The 23,688-nt window shown below is 45.9% G+C and overlaps 5 non-coding genes across 5 annotated transcripts; all 5 read left to right on the top strand.

The window, feature by feature from the left end:
- The first annotated feature begins 3,985 nt into the window (after positions 1 to 3,985).
- LOC128067139 (small nucleolar RNA SNORD109A) lies at positions 3,986 to 4,052 on the top strand. The gene has a single exon (XR_008201345.1). It is a non-coding gene; the product is annotated as a small nucleolar RNA SNORD109A (small nucleolar RNA).
- Positions 4,053 to 11,800: 7,748 nt separating this feature from the next.
- LOC128067076 (small nucleolar RNA SNORD116) lies at positions 11,801 to 11,893 on the top strand. The gene has a single exon (XR_008201292.1). It is a non-coding gene; the product is annotated as a small nucleolar RNA SNORD116 (small nucleolar RNA).
- Positions 11,894 to 15,585: 3,692 nt separating this feature from the next.
- LOC128067078 (small nucleolar RNA SNORD116) lies at positions 15,586 to 15,677 on the top strand. The gene has a single exon (XR_008201294.1). It is a non-coding gene; the product is annotated as a small nucleolar RNA SNORD116 (small nucleolar RNA).
- Positions 15,678 to 18,323: 2,646 nt separating this feature from the next.
- LOC128067056 (small nucleolar RNA SNORD116) lies at positions 18,324 to 18,416 on the top strand. The gene has a single exon (XR_008201273.1). It is a non-coding gene; the product is annotated as a small nucleolar RNA SNORD116 (small nucleolar RNA).
- Positions 18,417 to 21,064: 2,648 nt separating this feature from the next.
- LOC128067057 (small nucleolar RNA SNORD116) lies at positions 21,065 to 21,157 on the top strand. The gene has a single exon (XR_008201274.1). It is a non-coding gene; the product is annotated as a small nucleolar RNA SNORD116 (small nucleolar RNA).
- The last annotated feature ends 2,531 nt before the right edge of the window (positions 21,158 to 23,688 follow it).

A 23,688-nucleotide genomic window follows, 5' to 3' on the forward strand; every position in this document is an offset into this window, starting at 1 on the left:
TTTGCCTTCTTGCATCTTTTTCTTTGGGACAGCTTTGGTCACTGCCTCCTGTACATTGCATGCATAGTTATTCAGGAACTCTGTCTACCACATAGTCCTTGAATCTATTCCTCACCTCCACTATATAATCATAAGGTATTTGATTAAGGTCATACCTGAATGGCCTAGTGGGTTTTCCTACTTTATTCAATTTAAGCCTGAATTTTGCAGTAAGGAGCTCCTGATCTGAGCCACGGTTAGCTCCAGGTCTTGTTTTTACTGACTGTATAGAGATTTTTCATCTCTGACTGCAAAGGACATAGTCTGATTTCAATATTGACTATCTGGTGATGTCCACGTATAGAGTCATCTCTTGTGTTGCTGGAGAAGGTTGTCTGCTTTGAGGGCTACTCCATTTCTTCTAAGGAATTCTTGCCCACAGCAGTAGATTTAATGGTCATCTAAATTAAATTTGCCCATTCCCATCCATTTTAATTAACTGATTCCTAAAGATATTGATGTTTAATCTTGTCATCTTCTGCTTGATTATGTGCAATTTACCTTGAGCCATGGACCTTACTTTTTAGGTTCCTATGCAGTAATGGGTACAGCATCAGATTTTACTTTCACCACCAGATATATCCCCAGCTGAGCATTGTTTCTGCTTTCACCTAATTGCTTGATTCTTTCTGGAGTTATTAGTAATTGCCCTCTGCTCTTCCCCAGTAGCATATTGGATACCTTCCAAATTAGGGGGCTCATCTCCTGGTGTCATATATTTTTGCCTTTTCATACTGTCCATGGGGTTTTTCAGGCAAGAATAATGGTGTGGGTTGCCATTTCCTTCTCCAGGGGACCAGGTTTTGTCTTTTCGGTTCAGTTCAGTCACTCAGTCGTGTCCGACTCTTTGCGACCCCATGATTTGCAGCACGCCAGGGCTCGCTGTCCATCACCAACTCCCGGAGTTCACTCAAACTCACATCCATCGAGTCAGTGATGCCATCCAGCCATCTCATCCTCTGTCGTCCCCTTCTCCTCCTGCCCCCAATCCCTCCCAGCATCAGAGTCTTTTCCAATGAGTCAACTCTTTGCATGAGGTGGCCAAAGTACTGGAGTTTTCAGCTTTAGCATCATTCCTTCCAAAGAACACCCAGGACTGATCTCCTTTAGAATGGATTGGTTGGATTTCCTTGCAGTCGAAGGGACTCAGGAGTCTTCTCCAACACAGTTCAAATGCATCAATTCTTCGGTGCTCAGCTTTCTTCACAGTCCAGCTCACGTCCATACATGACTACTGGAAAAACCATAGCCTTGACTAGACGGACCTTTGTTGACAAAGTAATGTTTCTGCTTTTAAATATGCTATCTACGTTGGTCATAACATTACTTCCAAGGAGTAAGCGTCTTTGAATTTGATGGCTGCGATCACCATCTGCAGTAATTTTGGAGCACCCAAAAATAAAGTCTGACACTGTTTCCACTGTTTCTCCATCTATTTCCCATGAAGTGATGGGACCAGATGCCATGCTGTTTATTTTCTGAATGTTGAGCTTTAAGCCAACTTTTTCACTCTCCTCTTTCACTTTCATCAAGAGGCTTTTTAGTTCCTCTTCACTTTCTGTCATAAGGGTGGTGTCATCTGCCTATCTGAGGTTATTGATATTTCTCCCGGCAATCTTGATTCCAGCTTGTGTTTCTTCCAGTCCAGCGTTTCTCATGATGTACTCTGCATATAAGTTAAATAAGCAGGGTGACAATATACAGCCTTGACGTACTCCTTTTCCTATTTGGAACCAGTCTGTTGTTCCATGTCCAGTTCTAACTGTTGCTTCCTGACCTGCATACAGATTTCTCAAGAGGCAGGTCAGGTGGTCTGGTATTCCCATCTCTCAGAATTTTCCCACAGTTTATTGTGATCCACACAGTCAAAGGCTTTGGCATAGTCAATAAAGCAGAAATAGATGTTTTTCTGGAACTCTCTGGCTTTTTCCATGATCCAGAAGATGTTGGCAATTTGATCTCTGGTTCCTCTGCCTTTTCTAAAACCAGCTTGAACATCTGGAAGTTGACGGTTCACGTGTTGCTGAAGCCTGGCTTGGAGAATTTTGAGCATTACTTTACTAGCGTGTGAGATGAGTACAACTGTGTGGTAGTTTGAGCATTCTTTGGCATTGCCTTTGTCAGGGATTGGAATGAAACCTGACCTTTTCCAGTCCTGTGGGAAGTGCTGAGTTTTCCAAATTTGCTGGCATATTGAGTGCAGCACTTACACAGCATCATCTTTCAGGATTTGAAATAGCTCAACTGGAATTCCATCACCTCCACTAGCTTTGTTTGTAGTGATGCTTTCTAAGGCCCAGTTGACTTCACATTCCAGGATGTCTGACTAGGTGAGTGATCACACAGGTTTTGTCTTTTAAAGAATGCCATTTAAATGGAATCAAACATTACATAGTTTCTAGGGTCTAGTTCCTTTTACCTTGCAATTTGTGTTCTCCAGTTTACTTGCAAGCCTTTGTCCTTCAGAGACCTCTGTTCGGTTATTGATGTACCCTTCCTAAATTCCATGTTGAGAAAAGACAGGCCAATATTACTCCATCTTAATTCCGCTTATGTCTTACCCTCTCTAAAGTCTTTTTCCATTTGATTCTTTTTGTAAATAATTTCCATTTATTTTATGAAGTGTCTCCTCTATTTTTCTATTCTTGCCATTGGTCTATTCGTTCAACATATTTGTAATAGATTTTCAGAGTTCTTATCTCTTACTTCCAGAATATGGGTCTCACAATAAACATCCTTTTTATTTGACCCATCACAAAGCATTTCATAAAATCTTTATTTGATGTAATACAACTTTAGAATTCCTCAGTTTAAAAGATAAGTACTATGTTACTAATTTACATAGAGTGGTAGAGAGGAATATTGACTATTTGCCGAATGAAGAGTTCAGAGAGTGAAGAAATAAAATGACAAAGATGATAAAGATCAAGGAATTTTGATTTGTTTGGTGAGGACTAGAAATGTGCGGATGCCTGTACAATAAATAATTATTATAGACCCAATTGTTCTATTGATTTTTAAAATAATGTCATGCATTTTTCTGATCTGATTTGTATCCTATGTGATGTTTTGCTGCAGGTCAAAGGCTAGGACAAGTTGTCATGCTTCAGGGAGGAAAGGTGAGCAGCTACTCTGGTGCTATTGAAATTTTGGTCTGTGTTCTGGCCAGTGATGTCACAAATTCAAGTTTTGTGACCTCATTTTTTCAGGTGCCCAGGGAGCACATTTTTATGATAAATTTTCCCACATAGGTATATCTACTTTGTTAATGGACTCTTCATTATGTTTCCCTCTATTAAAGAAAATAACTTGGTTAACATTTAAGAATCATTGATAGATTTCCTTTTTATACCATTTTATTATGTGTGAAAATAACCTTTTAGTGAAATTTGAATGTGCCAAATTATTTATCTTTTTGTTACTAGCATTTCAGAATTTAGATATTTCTACTCATATTTCCACTATAATCAAAGCTTATAGGCTACTTCATTTACAAATGCTACCCCACTATAGCTCAGATGAACAAGAACCTTCCTGCTATGCAGGAAACACAGATATGACCCCTGGGTCAGGAATATCCCCTGGAGAAGGGAATGACTACCCACTGCACTGTTCTTGCTTGGAGAATTCCCCGAACAGAGGAGCCTAGCGGGCTACAGTCCATGGGGTGTCAAAGAGTCAGACTCCACTGGGAAACTAACACTTTCACCTCACTACTCCTCGAAATTTTAATTGACTTAGTTGTTTTGGATATTCTCAATAGATTTTAATTTTATACAGAGAAACCCATGGTTGTGTGCCTTTTGTGCTATGAGGGTTTTATTGTATAATACTAAACAAATTGTGTTCTGTATATGTATTGATTTTTGTTAACAACACAGTATGTAAGCCTGAAGGAAATGAGCCTGGCTATGGAAATGCTTATTTGTTGGGAGGGTGCTTGTCTGGATCGATGATGAGAAAAACTGTCTGAGGATGCTGAGGGACTCATTCCAGATGTCAATCTGAGGTCCAGATGAATGCCCCTCTAACCGGACAAATAAGAACCTCAGAGCCTGGCTTTGGCTACATAACACTGCTGTGAGCATGCCTTTCCTTTCTTCCAGAGCAAGTCATCCTATTCTATATACTCATGCCTCTTATGAGGCATGTAGATATGCCAAGTGACCCAAGACTTGCTTCATTTTGAACACAGTTGTAGATAGAACTTTTTAAAGGAATTGTTCTTGAGTAATAAATGAGGGGGAAAAATGTTGAAGTAAGAAGGGGTTGAGCAACTGTAATGGATACTGAAAGCATCATTTGTGGTTGGGCTGGAAGAAGAACATTGCATGACTAATAAATTTTGACAATGAATTTTGACAGTATTAGTGCTTTGTTATTTTTACTGTTGAATATTTTTGAGGCTATGTCTTTTTTTTCTTTTTTCTGCTATGCTTTTCTGAGATAGAAGGACTGAAATGAGGGCCTCTACTTCAGAGAATAGGGGTGAGTAACTACCAGGATCCTTTAAAATTCATATGTCTTGTACACTGTGCCATACCCTGAAGTCTTAAGTGTTCATCTGTTCAGTGACTTACTGGGTAATACCTTCATGATGTGTCCTTTTCTTTAGTGATTGCCTCTAGCCTCATTTCCAAATTTTAAATTTTATTTTATCTGAGTTTTAGGTAAACTGACAAATACAGAATCTTGGAAAATGGTTGTTTTATATATTTTCTTGTTGCAGTGAAATATCCTTTGGTGAAATTAAACTGTGCTTGGGAGTTTTCTTAACATATTATGGTTTCAAAATGTTGACCCCATGATTGAGGTCATCATTGTTAGATCATTTTGGTCAGATCCGTAAGATCATTACGGGTCATTATTACTATTCTTCTAAATGTTGAAAGTGCAAGGTGCTCAATTGTGTCTGATTCTTTGTGACTCCATGGACTATACAGTCCATGGAATTCTCCAGGCCAGAATAATGGAGTGGGTAGCCTTTGCCTTCTCCAGGGGATCTTCCCAACCCAGGGATCAAACCCATGTCTCCCACATTGCAGGCAGATTCTTTACCAGCTGAGCCACATTTGGCTTTAATTAGGATTTTTCCTTTTTCGATCTGAAAAATTATACTTTATACTTTCTGAACTCTTTCTAAGGTCATGAAGATTTTAAATGATAAAAAGCTTCATTTTTTTGTAACAGAAAATTTCAGTTTTCCATATTACATTAATCTCACAAAACATACTAGGTTGGGTTAATCAAGTGTAGTAAAATTTCATATATTAAATAATCATTATTTATTGTTAAAATTGAAACATCTATCAGTTAAGAAAAATAATCTATATTCCTTGGCATGATTACACAGGTTTTGTGTTACCTAGGGCCTGATGTTTAATACTTTTGAATTGAGTAAACTCTGTTTTTCTCTTGACAAAGATCTTTCTTTTCACAAATTCTTTAATATAAGTTGTTTTGTTATTTATTTATGAATTGTAATTTATATATTCACTTCTCTACAAACTAGCAAGGTCATTCATTTCCTCTGGTCAGTTTAGCTAAAATATTCTGAATTTCGTTGAATTTTTCAAGGAATTCATTTTTTGTTTAATTGATATTTATTTTTTATTCAGTTGCTTGTTTCAGTCTTTAATCTTTATCATTTTTTATACTAATCTTTCTTTTCTTTCTTTCTTGCTTTATGTTTGGTTTTCTTTTCTTTTGCTAGCTTCTTAAGGTAGGTTACTGATTTGAAATCTTTCTTTTTTAAATGTAAATCTCAACAGCTATAAAATTTTCTCCTCAAGTACTGCTTTTGGCATGTCATAAATTTTGGAATGCTGTGTGTTAATTTTCATTTATCTCAAATAATTTAATAATTTTCCCTGAGAATGTCGTACTTGATTGATTTTTATTAGGAACTTGTTTCATAATTTCTACTTAATGTGTGAAATCATCTAAATTTTTTTCCATTACTGATTTCTAGTTTAATTCCATTGTGATCAGTGAACATAGTCTGTATGATTTCAGTGTTTTAGAATTTATTTAAACTTATTTTTGGTGTTATATCTGGTCTTATGTTCCTTATGCACTTGAGAAAAATGTATAATCATTTGATTTTAGGTGGAGTGTTCTGTGTAAGTCTGTTCACTATAGTTGGTTTATGGTTGTTCAAGTATTCTATTTCCATAATGATCGTTCTTCTAATTGTTCTATTGCTTATTAAAAGCAAGACATTAAAAGTATCCAGATATTGTAGAGTTGTCTGTTTCTTCAGTTCTGTGCAATTTTGCTTCATGTATTTTGGGACTTTGTTGTTAAGTGTGTAAATGTTTATCATTGCTTTATCTTCTTAATGTATTTGACTCTTATCAATGTTTAATTGACCCATGTAACAATTTTCATTTGAAGACAGCTTTTGTCTGATATTGGTTTAGTCACTCTAGCTGTCTTTTGGTTACATGTTATATGAAATATTTATTTCATGCTTTAATTTTTAACCAATCTGTGTTTTTGAATCTGAAGTATTTCTCTTGCAGATAACATATAGTTGGATCATGTTTTTAATCCATGTTGCCAATCTCTGTCTTTCATTTAGAAATTTTAAACCATCTCTGTTTAAAGTAATTACTGATTAAGGAGGACAACTGCTATTTTGCTCTCCATTTTTTCTGTAACTTTTTTTTTTTTGGTCTTCAATATTGCGTGTTTTCTGTGAAATAGATATTATTGAGAGTACCATTTTAAATTCTTTATTTCCTTGTTTTTACTATATATTTTCAAGTTATTTTCTTAGTGGTTGCCCTAGGGATAACAATTAACTTCTTAATTTATAATAAAGTAGTTATGATTAATAACAATTTAATTTCAATACTGCATAAAATTTTGTTGCCACATTGCTCCATTTCCCCTATATGTTGTCATTGTCACACATTATGTCTTCATACTTATGCACTCATCACCACAGGCAGATGGTTTTTGTTTTATGCCTTTATTTAAGTACCATATAAGAAAAGAGTTACAAAGATATATTAACACTGGCTTTTATATTTGCCTGTGTAGTTACCTTTACTGACGTTATTTATTTCTTGATGCAGATTTGTTATTGTATATTGTACATTCATTTAAGATTGACTCCCGTAGACATTTCTTGTGGGGCAAATTTACTGTTAAAGAACATTCTCAGTCTTTGTTAATCTGAGAATGTCTTAATTTCTCCTTCATTTTTTTAGAGCATTATTATCAGATGAGGAATTCCCAGTTGAATAACATTTTGTTTCAGAACTTTGAAGGTGCCATCCTGCTGCCTTCTGAAACCATGTGGTATGATGAGAAATCACTTTTGTTTTTCTGAAAATCACTTCTGTGTCTTCTCTATTGCTGTTTTGTCTTTCTGTTTGAACAGTTTCATAATGATGTGTTGCACTGTGAATCTGTTTGAATTTATCCTATATGGACTTCTTAAGTTTGTGATTTTTCATCAACTTTGGGCAGTTTTGTCTATTATTTCTTGATTCCTGCTGATTCCTTTCTTTTTCTCTGACTCTTGTTTTGTGTATGTTAGTACACTGGCCTCATATTACTTTTAGGCTGTGTCTATTGAAAATAAATTTTCTCTTCCTATAACTGGATAATTTGAACGATTTATAGTTTTTAGTTGTTGGTGTTTTTTTTTGTCAGTTCAAATTTGTCATGGAGGCCTTTTTGTGAGTTTCTTAATACTTGTAATTATGCTTTCAACTCCAGAATTTCTACTTGATTTTGTTTGAAAATTTTCTGTCCCTTGATTGACATACCTATTCATGAGATAGTGTTTGTGGGAATCATCTGGTTCTTAAAACTACTTTCCATTACTTTTTGCAGCATATTTAAAGTAACTGATTTAAAATATTTCTCTGTTGAGTCCTGTGTCTTGACTTTGAGTTCCTGTTGCTTGTTCTTAATTTTTCCTTCTGTGTGAGGGACATGCATGTTTCTTTGAATGTCCAATATTCTAGTACTTTTACATTGAAAATTGAACATTATGCATATCATAATTTGGCAACTTTGGAAGTCAGACAATCCATTTTCCCTATATTTGCTGTCCTTGTTGATGAAGTTGTTCGTAGTAGTGTTCATTGAAGAGTTTTTTGTTAGATTCAGTTCAGTTCAGTCACTCAGTTGTGTCTGATTCTTGGCGACCCCATGGACTGCAGCACGCCAGGCTTCCCTGTCCATCACCAACTCCCGGAACTTACTCAAACTCTTATCCATAGAGTCAGTTATGCCATCCAACCATCTCATCCTCTGTTGTCCCCTTCTCTGCCTGTCTTCAATCTTTCCCAGCATTAGGGTCTTTTCCAGTGAATCAGTTCCTCACGTCAGGTGGCCAAAGGGTTGAGTTTTCAGCTTCAGCATCAGTTCTTCCAATGAATCTTCAGGACCAGTTTCCTTTAGGATTGACTGGTTTGATCTTCTTGCAGTCCAAGAGACTCTCAAGAGTTTTCTCCAACACCACAGTTCAAAAGCATCAATTCTGTCCATAATTCTTCAGACACTCTGTCTATCAGATCTAATCCCTTGAATCTGTTTGTCGCTTCCATTGTATAATCATGAGATACTTGATTTAGGTCATACCTGAATGGCCTAGTGGTTTTCTCTCCTTTCTTCAGTTAAGTCTAAAGTTTACAATGAGTTCATTTTCTTTCTTCTTTCCTTTCTTTTTTTCTTTTTTTTTTTTTTTTGAGTTCATTTTCTGTGTCACAGTCAGCTCCCGGTCTTGTTTTTAGTGACTGTCTAGAGCTTCTCCAACTTCACCTGCAAAGAATGAAATCAATCTTATTTCAGATTTGACAGTCGGGTTGTCCATGTGTAGAGTCTTCTCTTGTGTTATTGGAAGAGGGTGTTTGCTATGAGCATTGCATTCTCTTGGCAATGTTAGCCTTTTCCCTGCTTCATTTTGTACTACAAGACCAAACTTGCCTGTTATTCCAAGTGTCTCTTGACTTCCTTCTTTTGCACTCCAGTCCCCTGTGATGAAAAGGACTTATTTTTTTTTGGTGTCCTTTTAGTTCTAGAAAGTGTTGTCAGTCTTCATAGAACCATTAAATTTCATCTTCCTTGGCATATGTGATTGAGGCATAGAGATGGATTAGTGTGCTATTGAATGGTTTGCCTTAAAAATGAACTGAGATCATTGTGTTGTTTTTGAGATTGCACCCACGTACTGCACTTTGAATTCTTGTATTGACCATGAGGGCTATTCCATTTCTTCTAAGGGATTCTTGCCCAGAGTAATAGATATAATGGTCATCTGTATTATTCACCCATTCCCATCCATTTTAGTTCACTGATTCCTAAAATGTCAACATTCATTCTTAACTATATCCTCTTTGACCAATTCCAATTTACTTTGATTTGTGGATCTAATATTCCAGGTTCCTTTGCAATATTGTTCATTACAGCATCGGACTTTACTTTCACCACCAGATACATCCACAATTAGATGTTGTTTCCATTGTGGGTCAGCCTCTTCATTCCTTCTGGAGCTATTTCTCCACTCTTCTACAGTAGCATATTGGGCACCTACTGACTTGGGGAATTCATCTTTCAGTGTCATGCCTTTTCCCCTTTTCATATTGTTCACTGGATTCTAAATACAAGAAGCCAAAGCAATTTATCTTCTTTTTTTCTCCAGTGGACCACATTTTGTCAGAACTGGCCACCATGACTCATCCCTCTTGGGTGGCCCTACAAGGCATGGCTCATAGTTTCACTGAATTAGATAAGACTGTGATACATGTGATCAATTTGGTTAGTTTTAGGTGATTATGATTTTCTTTCTATCTGCTCTATGATGGATGAAGATAAGCGGCTTATGGAAGCTTCCTGATGGGTGGGACTAACTATGGGGAAAACTGGGTCTAGCTCTGGTAGGCAAGACCATGCACAGTAAAACAGTAACAGACTTCACTTTCTTGGGCTCCAAATCACTGTGGCTGGTGACTGAAACCATGAAATTACAAGGCGCTTGCTCCTTGGAAGAAAAGCTATGACAAAATTAGACAGGATACTAATGATTAGAGACATCATTTGCTGACAAAGGTCCATATACTCAAAGTGATAGTTTTCCAGTACTCATGTATGGATGTGAGATTAGGACCATAAAGAAGGCTGAGCATTGAAGATTTGTTTTGTACCATGGTATACTCATGAGAGTCCCTCAGACTACAAGGGAAAAACCAGTGAATCCTAAAGGAAATCAATCCTGAATATTCACTGGAAGGTCTGATGCTGAAGCTGAAGCTCCAATAATTTGGCCACCTAATGAGAAAAGTTGACACAATAGAATAGACTTTGTTCTGGGAAGCATTGAAGGCAGGAGGAGAAGGGGACAAAAGATGATGAGATGGTTGGATAGCATCACTAACTCGATGGACAAGGATTGGAGAAAACTACAGGAGATGATGAAAGACAGAGAAACCTAGCAAATAGCATTTCATGGGGTCACAAAGAGTTGGACATGACTGAGTGGCTGGAGAGGAGGCCAGCGTGGCTGCAGGTAGTAGGAGTCAGAATAGATCCCAGCCATGAAGGCAGTGGCACCCCACTCCAGTACTCTTGCCTGGAAAATCCCATGGACAGAGGAGCCTGGTGGGCTGAAGTCTATGGAGTCACTAAGAGTTGGACACGACTGAGCGACTTCACTTTCACTTTTCACTTTCATTCACTGGAGAAGGAAATGGCAACCCACTCCAGTGTTCTTGCCTGGAGAATCCCAAGGACGGGGGAGCCTGATGGGCTGCCGTCTATGGGGTCGCACAGAGTCGGACATGACTGAAACGACTTAGCAGCAGCAGCAGCAGCAGCAGCAGCAGCAGCAGCATGCAAGTGGGATCTGGTTTGGGTAGGTGTATTTTTGGTGTAGTTCCTGCTCTGAGTGCCATAGTTGGGGCTGTGCTGATGTCGAGGCCGAAGTGAGGAAGCTTCTGTGGTTCCTAGTTGGAGCCCCAGGCCATATCTGAGGACCCTGCCATTGCAGCCCTTTGATTTGGTGAGATTCCTGAGTGCCTGCTGGGTTGCAGTGGTTGCGGAGGCCTGGTGGACTAAAGCCAGGGGACAATGCAGTAGGACTCCATGGAGATGGCACGTGTATTCAGATATCAGGGCCTTTGCATGGGGACTCTTAGGCACAGAGATACCTAGAAGGAGTTCCAGAGGATACTCAGCCCCACATCAAATCCCCCAGCAGCCATGCACGCTCAGTCAGATAACCACAGGCACTTGAACCTAATTTGCTGCACTCTATTGACAGATATGTATCCAGTCGTATGTAAGGGATCAATACAGTTGGGTAGCAGATACAGGCCTTCCCCTCATGAAGCAAGCACATCGATGTTGCCCAGTGAAAGACCGGGTACACATGTGAAGCCTGCCTGTGCTTTCTGTCCTCTTGACAGGTGAAGTTGCCAGGCATGACTGTCCGTCACCCAGGAGACAAAGCCCCGCCCATAAGGTAGTGACTCGAGGTGCAAGGGAGTGTGGCGGGCCCAGGTTGCTGCCAGTTCTTTTTGGATCATCGAGCATGGTACGCCTTCCCCTACCCAAAGACGTGTCATGGATTTCGGCTTTCCTGGGACTGCATGAGTGGCTGTAAGTATGGGGGGACTGTTCCTCTTGCTGAAAAGCGTGGGGGCTCTGAGTTCCCCCTGGTTCTGGGGGAGACTTAGGTCACTGGCTCCTCCTGGGATCTGTGCTGCCTGCCCTGCAGAGGTGGGCAGCAAGCCAGCACGTGCTCAGATCAATGATGACACCCTCACCTGCATTCCTTGGAAAATCTGAACAAAATGAGTGAGAACTCACTACCGTCTCCTCATCGAAACTGAGGTCCAGCACGTTGCTGCCCCTGTGGCTATGGGAGGGGCTAGTTAGCATGAAGGCCAGCTACATCTGTGTCATACACATGGACACAGCACCCAGGTCACCACAATTTGTGAGGCTCCCATCTGAGGGTGGGCTGTGGACAGGCCTTTGAGTGGACTTCAGAGTGCCAGGTCCTTGGTAATGACTGTGAGGGGCAGAGGAGGCTGCCAGCTTGGCAACTGGTGGTAGGAGTTGCAGTAGATCCTGGCCTAGGCCCATTGAGCTCTTGGCTTGAACAGGTGTGTTTCGCCCCAGTTCCTGCTGCAAGTGCAGCAGTTAGGGCTGTGCTGATGTGGAAGCCAAAGCAAGGAAGCTACAGTGGTTTCTTGATTGCAGCCCCAGGCCAGATCTGAGGCCCTCGCCATTGTGGCCCTTTGGGTTTTTAAGATTCTTGAGGGCGTGGTAGGATTCTTGAGGATGTGGTTGGCTGCAGCAGTTGCAGTGACCTGGTGGACCAGTGGCATTGACAAAAGGCAATAGGCCTCATTTCTGCAGTTGGCAACTCCTATATTGCAACTCTTGGCACAGTGCTTGATCTGTGGAGGCCGCTGTGGAGTGTGGTGAGGTACCAGCTCTGCATTCCTTCTGTGGGTTAGCCAGAGTACCTAGGAAAAGCGTACTGCAGGTGAGGAAAGTTGCAGTGTGATTTCCTGGGATGAACTGTCTCCCTGAGACTGCAGGCACTGTCTTTATGTTTCCAAGGATACCTTGGTCCCCTTGAAGGTCCCCTTGGCTCCCTGCAAAAGAGAGGGCCCGCTGGTCCTCAGGAGACTTCTGTGGCCTTGGTGGCCTGATACCTGAAGAGGGATACTCAAGAGTATCTTGCAGGGGCTTTGAAGAGTTCCATGTACTGAGGCCTGCCTGCCAACCAGTCTGGGTAGAACTGAGGTCTGCGCACATGCCTGTTGGTCCCTTTGGCTCTTGGGCATGGAATTTTCAAGCTGTAAGAATTCCTAAGGGATGGGGCAAGATGGCCAGCCTGGGTGGGACTCAGGTGTTTTCCACCCTGCAGAGAAGTATCATCACTGAGGCAGTGGTTGTGGTAGAGGTTGGGCCTTGGTTGGCATGCCAAGCCTGCCTCCGTGGTGTAGCCAGTGGGTACCCTGGCACGGTTTCGGGAAACCTTGCACAGCAAAGCTTTTCTCTTCACACCTCTTCTCAGGTCTTGGGAGCAGCCTTGGTGTCCTGGATGGACTTGGTAGTTTTGCTCTGGTGGAGAAGAGGTGCCAGGCAGAATGGTGTGGGTCAACTAATCAAGGCCTTCTTACTTCTGTGGGTCTTTCTGGGTGCTGATGGTCCCTTGTTTGAGCAGGGCACCTTAAGGCTTCTGATGGGGTTGAGAAACCTTGGGAGCAGGAGCAGTTCAGCTTGGACCAGGCCCTGAACTAGGGGAGCTTTTCCTCAGGTGTGGTTGGTACCCAGGGCCCGCAGGGATATGGATTTGAGCCTAATCTGACTGCTAAAGGGTCCCAGTTTCTGTGAGAGTGACCCCTGAACCCTGATCCCTGAGGATGACCGACTCCCATCTTCACTTTCCAGTGGAGCACTGGAGAGTGATTGGACACAGTCAGCCAGACAAGTTTCATGCCCTGAGTTATTTTAGCATTTTGAGGGTGTGGTGGGGCTTTTCTGCTCTGGGGCCAAGTTCATGGAATTGTCTGTCTGCTCAGGAAACTTCACTTGTACCTTGAGGAGCTGGGACTTGTGAGAAGGGACAACTAATTGTAGTAGTACTGGCATGGCCTCCGGATATGTGGCAGTTTCACAGAGGCTCCACTTGCTGATTTTGAGCAGTCAGGTTCCTGTGCTTTGGTCAGAGGGCGTGGGTTTTGGAAATCAGGAGCCCATGCCCTATGTGAACAGCCCCTCAGGGTGAAAGTTTGCATGGGGCTTATGGAAGGTGTCAGGCGTGATCTGCCGTATTGTGGGAAGGCTGGATGTCAGGGCTCTGTAGAGAAGGCATACCTTTTCAGGCAATGAGGCCTTTACAAAGGGGCTCAGCCTTTAAGGAGACAACCAGGAGTTCCAGATCCACGCCCAGAATCCTGAAAGCTTATCTTTGTACACTGGAACACACACACAGCCCAACGTCAAGCCCCTCACCACAGTCAGCCAAACAGACACACACAGATAATACATCCTAATTTCCTACAGTCTGCTGATGCTTATGTATCCACTGGTATATAAGGGATTGAGGCAGTTAGAAAGCAAATGAAGGCCTTCAACCAGGGAACTATCAGCGTGGATGTTATTCAGAGAGAATGGGATGCACATCTGAAGCATGCCTGTGCTTTTCAGTTTTCAGGAACAGTTGTCGGGTATGACTGTCCATCACCCAGGAAAAGAGGCCATGTGTGGTATGTATTGACTTCAGATGCAAGAAGTCTGGTCAGAAGTGTGGTGGGCCCAAGTTGCTGCCACAGCTTTCTCAATCACTATGGAGGGTACACGTTCCCCCTTTTGGATTAAGGGTTCCATGGGTTCCATGAGATTGCCTGAGTAGCTCTAAGTGTGGATGGACTGATCCTCTTACTGAGAAGCCTGGGGGCTTTGAATTGCCTAGCTGCTAGAGGACTCCCAGGCTCACTGGCTCCTCCTGGGAGCTGTACTGCCTGCCCTACTGAGGTGTACAATGAGCCACCTGAAGCTTCTTGGGGAAAGTACCCTTGTTCTTGAAGGGAGGGGGACTTGTGGGCAAGGACACCTGAGCTGTAGTAGAACCTGGCATGGTCTCAGTGTAGGTGGCAGTCACACAGATGCTCTGCAGGGCGACCTTGAGCAGTCAGGTCAATGTGCTTTGGTCAGAGGATGGGTGTCATGGGGATCAGGAGCCCAGAGCCTATTTCAACAGGCCCTCTGGATGAATATTGCATGGGGCTTGTTGAAGGCGGCATGCTTCATCTGCCATTTTATGTGACGGCAGGAGGTCAGGGCTCTGTGGAGAAGTCATGCCTATTCAGACACTGAGGCCTTTGCAAAGGGGCTCTGACACAGAGACCCACAGGAGTTTCAGAGGCACACCCAGGATCCTGAGAGTAAATCTTTGTTGGTAGACCAGAACACACGCACTCAGCCCCACATTGAATCCCCTGGCCACATACGGCTTTCAGAGAGATAGATAACCCACAGGCACTTGAAACTAATTTCCTACACTCCTGGTGACAGATAGGTATCCAGTCATATGTAAGGGATCAAGACAGTTGGGGCTCAGATCCAGAACTTCCCCCAGAGAACCATGGGCATCAGTATTGTTCAGCAAGAATGAGGGAACACATCTGAAGCCTGCCTGTGCTTTCTGTCTGCTTGTCAGGTGACATTGCCAGGTATGACTGCCCGTCACCCAGGATGCGAAGCCCTGCCCGTGAGGTGGTGATTCAAGGTGCAAAGGAGTCCAACAAGAAGTGTGGCGGGCCCAGGTTGCTACCTCTACTTTTTGGATCACTGAGCATGGAATGCCTTCAGCTAACCCAAGATGTGTCATGGATTTACAGTTTCCTGGGACTGCCTGAGTAGCTGTAAGTTTAGATGGACTGTTCTTCTGGCCAAGAAGCCTAGGAGCTCTGAGTTCCCCCAGCTGCTGGGGGACTCCCAGGTCACTTGCTCCTCCTGGGGGCTGGCCTTCCTTCCTGGCTAAAGTGTACAGCGAACGAGCAGGTGCTCAGATCGATGATGGCATGCTCACATGCGTTCCCTGGAAAATCTGAACAAAATGAGTGAGAAATTGATATCATCTCCTCATCGAAACAAGGTCTAGCATGTTGTCTCCTCTGGGGCTAAGGGCAGGACTGGTTAGAAGTGCGGGCAGCGTCAATTGTGTCACACACATGCATAGAGCACTGGGATCACCACCACTTGCGAGGCTCCTGTCTGAGGGTGGGCATGTACAGATGTTTGAGCAGTATTCTTGGAATGAGAGCTGCATGGTGAATGCCACTGAAGAGCAGAAGAGGCTTGTCCAATGGTGATAAGAGTTACAGTATATCCTGGCCTAGGCCCATGGACCTCTTAACTTGAAAAGGCATATTTCGTTCTGGTTCCTGCAACGAGTGCACTAGTTGAGGCAGTGCTGATGTGGAAACTGAAGCGAGGAAGCTTTTGTAATATCTGATTGGAGTCCCAGGTCAGCTCTGAGGCCCTCGCCATTGCAGCCCTTTGGGTTGGTGAGATTCCCGAGTGGCCTGTGTACTGTAGCAGTTGCAGGGACCTAGTGGAACGTTGGCAGGGGCAAAAGGAAATAGGTCTAGTTTCTGTTCTTGGCAGTTCCTTCCTGTATTGCAACTCCTGTCACAGTGTTGAGCCTTGCAGGACACTGTGGACTGTGAGGTGATCGTAGCCATACATTCCTCCCGTGGGTTGGCCAGAGGCCTAGAGCAGAATGGTTGTGCAGGTGAAGATAGGTGTAGTATGATTTCCTGGGACAATCTGTCCCCTGATATTCAGGCACTGTTGTTCTGTCTTCAGTGATACATACTGTGGTCCTTTTGGAGCTGCTGGTTGCTGGGTGCAGAGGACAGGGCATTGCTGGTGGTTGGGAGACTCGGTGATAGTGACCTTTGTGGCCTGATGCCAGTAAAAGGTCTTTCAAACTGTATCTTTGGTGCCTCGAAGAGTTACAATAACTAGGCCTAGGAGCCAGCCCTCTGGGTGGTAATAAGGTATGTGCCCCCATTTAGCCCTTGGGACTGGAATTTACAAAGTGTATGAGTTCCCGAAGAATGGGGCCAGCAAGACAGCCCGGATCCCACCCAGGTGTTCACCACCCTGGCAGTGACATAGCAACCTTGGAAGACCATGGTTGTGGTAGAGATCCGGCATTGGTTGGCATACCACGCTGCTTCAATGTAGTAGCCATTGGCTCCCCTGACATGATGGTGGGAAACCTGGCAAATCCAAGGTCTTCCCCTGCCTGTTTATTTGGAGTCTTCCTGGAAGCAGCCTTAGTGATCTGTGAGCGCTTGGTGGTCTTGTGTGGTGGGGACAAGCTGCCAGGCAGGATGGCACGGTGTTGCCGTAATCAAAGCCACCTTCTTCCTGTGGGTCTTGCTGAGTGCTGATTGCCCTGTGTGAGTAGAGCCCTTGGAGGCTTCTGATGTGGGTGAGTCACCCTTGGGGGCAGAAGGAGTTCAATTTAGACCAAGTCTTGCTTTAAGGGAGCTTTCTCTAGGGTGTGGTTGGTACCCAGGGCCCTGCAGGCTGTGGATCTGAGCATAATCTGGCCAGGAAATGGGCCCCGTTTCTGTGGGAGTGACCCCTGGATCCTGGTACCTGAGGATGACTGCCTCTTGTCTTGCGCTTTCCGGCGGAGCCCCGGAGACCGACTGGACTAATTGCACAGGAAGAGGCGCATGCCCTGTATTCTTCTGCTCTGCGAGCGTATGGTGGGCTGCATCTGGCCCAAGGCCAAGTTAACCACACTGTAGGCCTTCTCCAGAAAGTATCTCTGTTCGGGGAGGAGGTGGGACTCGTGGCAAGGACACCTGAGCTGTAGTAGTAGCTGGGGTAGTATCACGGTAAGGGACATTCACACAGATGCTCCGCAAGGGGGCCTTAGGTGGTCCGGTTCCTGTACTTTGGTCAGACCCCATGGATCATGTAGATCGGGAGCCCAGAGCCTATGTCAACCCCTCAGTGTAATTTTGCATGGTGTTTTGTGGGAGCGTGGGAGTTCAGGTCTCCATGGAGAAGATGTGTGTGTTCAGACACCAGGGCCTTTGCTCAGGGGCTCTGAGACACGGAAATATACGGAAAGAGTTCCAAAGGCACCCAGAATCCTGAGAGCACATCATTCTTGGTACGCTAGAACACGAGTACTCAGACCCACATCAAGTCTCCCGCCACGCTTGCACACTCAGTCAGACAGACATCCACAGTCACGTGAACCTAACTTTCTTCACTTGTGCCAACACATAGGTATCCAGTCGTACATAAGGGATACTACAGTTGGGAAGCAAAAAAGGCCTTCCCTCAGGGAACTGTGGGCATCAATATTGCTTAGCGAGAAGCTGGGTACACATCTGAAGCTTGCCTGTGCTTTCTGTCCCCTTGTCAGGTGAAGTTCCCAAGTGTGAGAGTCCGTCACTCAGAAAATGGAGCCCCGCTCGTGAGATGGTGACTCGAGGTGCTAGGGAGTCCGGCGAGAAGTGTGGCGGGCCCAGGTTGCTGCCACTGCTTTCGGATCACCGAGCTCGGTACGCCTTCCCCTGCCCCAAGACGTGTCATGGATTTCAGGTTTCCTGAGACTGCCTGAGTGGCTGTATGTATGGAGGGACCATTCCTTTTGCTGAGAAGCCTGGGGGCTCTGAGTTCTCCTGGGTGTTGGGGGACTCCAAAGTCACTGGCTCCTCCTGGGAGTGGCCCTGCCTGCCCCGTGGAGGTGGGCAGTGAGCCAGCACGTGCTCGGATCGATGATGACACCCTCACATGCATTCCTTGGAAAATCTGAACAAAATGAGTGAGAACTCACTACCGTCTCCTCACCGAAACTGAGGTCCAGCACGTTGCTTCCCTTGGAGTTAAGGGCGGGACTGGTTAGCAGTGAGTGCATCTCCCACTGTGTCACACACACACATGGAGGAGCTAGGTCACCACCATTTGCGAGGCTCCCGTCTGAGGGTGGGCCGTGTACAGACATTGGAGTGGCTCTTGGAATGCGAGGTCCGTGTAAAGGCACTGCGGAGCATAGAGGCATTCGGCTTGTCCAGTGGTGGCAGGAGTCACATTAGATCCTGGCTGAGCTCTTGAGCTCTTCACTCGAAAAGGTGTGTTTCCTCCCCGTTAATGCTGCTAGTTGCGCTCGTTGGGGTAATGGTGATATGAAACCCGAAGCACAAAAGTTTCTGTGGTTTCTGATCAGAGCCCCAGGTCAGCTCTGAGGCCCTCGCCATTGCAGCCCTTTGGGTTGGTGAGATTCCCGAGTGGCCTGTGTACTGTAGCAGTTGCAGGGACCTAGTGGAACGTTGGCAGGGGCAAAAGGAAATAGGTCTAGTTTCTGTTCTTGGCAGTTCCTTCCTGTATTGCAACTCCTGTCACAGTGTTGAGCCTTGCAGGACACTGTGGACTGTGAGGTGATCGTAGCCATACATTCCTCCCGTGGGTTGGCCAGAGGCCTAGAGCAGAATGGTTGTGCAGGTGAAGATAGGTGTAGTATGATTTCCTGGGACAATCTGTCCCCTGATATTCAGGCACTGTTGTTCTGTCTTCAGTGATACATACTGTGGTCCTTTTGGAGCTGCTGGTTGCTGGGTGCAGAGGACAGGGCATTGCTGGTGGTTGGGAGACTCGGTGATAGTGACCTTTGTGGCCTGATGCCAGTAAAAGGTCTTTCAAACTGTATCTTTGGTGCCTCGAAGAGTTACAATAACTAGGCCTAGGAGCCAGCCCTCTGGGTGGTAATAAGGTATGTGCCCCCATTTAGCCCTTGGGACTGGAATTTACAAAGTGTATGAGTTCCCGAAGAATGGGGCCAGCAAGACAGCCCGGATCCCACCCAGGTGTTCACCACCCTGGCAGTGACATAGCAACCTTGGAAGACCATGGTTGTGGTAGAGATCCGGCATTGGTTGGCATACCACGCTGCTTCAATGTAGTAGCCATTGGCTCCCCTGACATGATGGTGGGAAACCTGGCAAATCCAAGGTCTTCCCCTGCCTGTTTATTTGGAGTCTTCCTGGAAGCAGCCTTAGTGATCTGTGAGCGCTTGGTGGTCTTGTGTGGTGGGGACAAGCTGCCAGGCAGGATGGCACGGTGTTGCCGTAATCAAAGCCACCTTCTTCCTGTGGGTCTTGCTGAGTGCTGATTGCCCTGTGTGAGTAGAGCCCTTGGAGGCTTCTGATGTGGGTGAGTCACCCTTGGGGGCAGAAGGAGTTCAATTTAGACCAAGTCTTGCTTTAAGGGAGCTTTCTCTAGGGTGTGGTTGGTACCCAGGGCCCTGCAGGCTGTGGATCTGAGCATAATCTGGCCAGGAAATGGGCCCCGTTTCTGTGGGAGTGACCCCTGGATCCTGGTACCTGAGGATGACTGCCTCTTGTCTTGCGCTTTCCGGCGGAGCCCCGGAGACCGACTGGACTAATTGCACAGGAAGAGGCGCATGCCCTGTATTCTTCTGCTCTGCGAGCGTATGGTGGGCTGCATCTGGCCCAAGGCCAAGTTAACCACACTGTAGGCCTTCTCCAGAAAGTATCTCTGTTCGGGGAGGAGGTGGGACTCGTGGCAAGGACACCTGAGCTGTAGTAGTAGCTGGGGTAGTATCACGGTAAGGGACATTCACACAGATGCTCCGCAAGGGGGCCTTAGGTGGTCCGGTTCCTGTACTTTGGTCAGACCCCATGGATCATGTAGATCGGGAGCCCAGAGCCTATGTCAACCCCTCAGTGTAATTTTGCATGGTGTTTTGTGGGAGCGTGGGAGTTCAGGTCTCCATGGAGAAGATGTGTGTGTTCAGACACCAGGGCCTTTGCTCAGGGGCTCTGAGACACGGAAATATACGGAAAGAGTTCCAAAGGCACCCAGAATCCTGAGAGCACATCATTCTTGGTACGCTAGAACACGAGTACTCAGACCCACATCAAGTCTCCCGCCACGCTTGCACACTCAGTCAGACAGACATCCACAGTCACGTGAACCTAACTTTCTTCACTTGTGCCAACACATAGGTATCCAGTCGTACATAAGGGATACTACAGTTGGGAAGCAAAAAAGGCCTTCCCTCAGGGAACTGTGGGCATCAATATTGCTTAGCGAGAAGCTGGGTACACATCTGAAGCTTGCCTGTGCTTTCTGTCCCCTTGTCAGGTGAAGTTCCCAAGTGTGAGAGTCCGTCACTCAGAAAATGGAGCCCCGCTCGTGAGATGGTGACTCGAGGTGCTAGGGAGTCCGGCGAGAAGTGTGGCGGGCCCAGGTTGCTGCCACTGCTTTCGGATCACCGAGCTCGGTACGCCTTCCCCTGCCCCAAGACGTGTCATGGATTTCAGGTTTCCTGAGACTGCCTGAGTGGCTGTATGTATGGAGGGACCATTCCTTTTGCTGAGAAGCCTGGGGGCTCTGAGTTCTCCTGGGTGTTGGGGGACTCCAAAGTCACTGGCTCCTCCTGGGAGTGGCCCTGCCTGCCCCGTGGAGGTGGGCAGTGAGCCAGCACGTGCTCGGATCGATGATGACACCCTCACATGCATTCCTTGGAAAATCTGAACAAAATGAGTGAGAACTCACTACCGTCTCCTCACCGAAACTGAGGTCCAGCACGTTGCTTCCCTTGGAGTTAAGGGCGGGACTGGTTAGCAGTGAGTGCATCTCCCACTGTGTCACACACACACATGGAGGAGCTAGGTCACCACCATTTGCGAGGCTCCCGTCTGAGGGTGGGCCGTGTACAGACATTGGAGTGGCTCTTGGAATGCGAGGTCCGTGTAAAGGCACTGCGGAGCATAGAGGCATTCGGCTTGTCCAGTGGTGGCAGGAGTCACATTAGATCCTGGCTGAGCTCTTGAGCTCTTCACTCGAAAAGGTGTGTTTCCTCCCCGTTAATGCTGCTAGTTGCGCTCGTTGGGGTAATGGTGATATGAAACCCGAAGCACAAAAGTTTCTGTGGTTTCTGATCAGAGCCCCAGGTCAGCTCTGAGGCCCTCGCCATTGCAGCCCTTTGGGTTGGTGAGATTCCCGAGTGGCCTGTGTACTGTAGCAGTTGCAGGGACCTAGTGGAACGTTGGCAGGGGCAAAAGGAAATAGGTCTAGTTTCTGTTCTTGGCAGTTCCTTCCTGTATTGCAACTCCTGTCACAGTGTTGAGCCTTGCAGGACACTGTGGACTGTGAGGTGATCGTAGCCATACATTCCTCCCGTGGGTTGGCCAGAGGCCTAGAGCAGAATGGTTGTGCAGGTGAAGATAGGTGTAGTATGATTTCCTGGGACAATCTGTCCCCTGATATTCAGGCACTGTTGTTCTGTCTTCAGTGATACATACTGTGGTCCTTTTGGAGCTGCTGGTTGCTGGGTGCAGAGGACAGGGCATTGCTGGTGGTTGGGAGACTCGGTGATAGTGACCTTTGTGGCCTGATGCCAGTAAAAGGTCTTTCAAACTGTATCTTTGGTGCCTCGAAGAGTTACAATAACTAGGCCTAGGAGCCAGCCCTCTGGGTGGTAATAAGGTATGTGCCCCCATTTAGCCCTTGGGACTGGAATTTACAAAGTGTATGAGTTCCCGAAGAATGGGGCCAGCAAGACAGCCCGGATCCCACCCAGGTGTTCACCACCCTGGCAGTGACATAGCAACCTTGGAAGACCATGGTTGTGGTAGAGATCCGGCATTGGTTGGCATACCACGCTGCTTCAATGTAGTAGCCATTGGCTCCCCTGACATGATGGTGGGAAACCTGGCAAATCCAAGGTCTTCCCCTGCCTGTTTATTTGGAGTCTTCCTGGAAGCAGCCTTAGTGATCTGTGAGCGCTTGGTGGTCTTGCGTGGTGGGGACAAGCTGCCAGGCAGGATGGCACGGTGTTGCCGTAATCAAAGCCACCTTCTTCCTGTGGGTCTTGCTGAGTGCTGATTGCCCTGTGTGAGTAGAGCCCTTGGAGGCTTCTGATGTGGGTGAGTCACCCTTGGGGGCAGAAGGAGTTCAATTTAGACCAAGTCTTGCTTTAAGGGAGCTTTCTCTAGGGTGTGGTTGGTACCCAGGGCCCTGCAGGCTGTGGATCTGAGCATAATCTGGCCAGGAAATGGGCCCCGTTTCTGTGGGAGTGACCCCTGGATCCTGGTACCTGAGGATGACTGCCTCTTGTCTTGCGCTTTCCGGCGGAGCCCCGGAGACCGACTGGACTAATTGCACAGGAAGAGGCGCATGCCCTGTATTCTTCTGCTCTGCGAGCGTATGGTGGGCTGCATCTGGCCCAAGGCCAAGTTAACCACACTGTAGGCCTTCTCCAGAAAGTATCTCTGTTCGGGGAGGAGGTGGGACTCGTGGCAAGGACGGACACCTGAGCTGTAGTAGTAGCTGGGGTAGTATCACGGTAAGGGACATTCACACAGATGCTCCGCAAGGGGGCCTTAGGTGGTCCGGTTCCTGTACTTTGGTCAGACCCCATGGATCATGTAGATCGGGAGCCCAGAGCCTATGTCAACCCCTCAGTGTAATTTTGCATGGTGTTTTGTGGGAGCGTGGGAGTTCAGGTCTCCATGGAGAAGATGTGTGTGTTCAGACACCAGGGCCTTTGCTCAGGGGCTCTGAGACACGGAAATATACGGAAAGAGTTCCAAAGGCACCCAGAATCCTGAGAGCACATCATTCTTGGTACGCTAGAACACGAGTACTCAGACCCACATCAAGTCTCCCGCCACGCTTGCACACTCAGTCAGACAGACATCCACAGTCACGTGAACCTAACTTTCTTCACTTGTGCCAACACATAGGTATCCAGTCGTACATAAGGGATACTACAGTTGGGAAGCAAAAAAGGCCTTCCCTCAGGGAACTGTGGGCATCAATATTGCTTAGCGAGAAGCTGGGTACACATCTGAAGCTTGCCTGTGCTTTCTGTCCCCTTGTCAGGTGAAGTTCCCAAGTGTGAGAGTCCGTCACTCAGAAAATGGAGCCCCGCTCGTGAGATGGTGACTCGAGGTGCTAGGGAGTCCGGCGAGAAGTGTGGCGGGCCCAGGTTGCTGCCACTGCTTTCGGATCACCGAGCTCGGTACGCCTTCCCCTGCCCCAAGACGTGTCATGGATTTCAGGTTTCCTGAGACTGCCTGAGTGGCTGTATGTATGGAGGGACCATTCCTT

Source organism: Budorcas taxicolor, chromosome 21, assembly GCF_023091745.1.
Source record: "Budorcas taxicolor isolate Tak-1 chromosome 21, Takin1.1, whole genome shotgun sequence".
Classification (NCBI taxonomy): Eukaryota; Metazoa; Chordata; class Mammalia; order Artiodactyla; family Bovidae; genus Budorcas; species Budorcas taxicolor.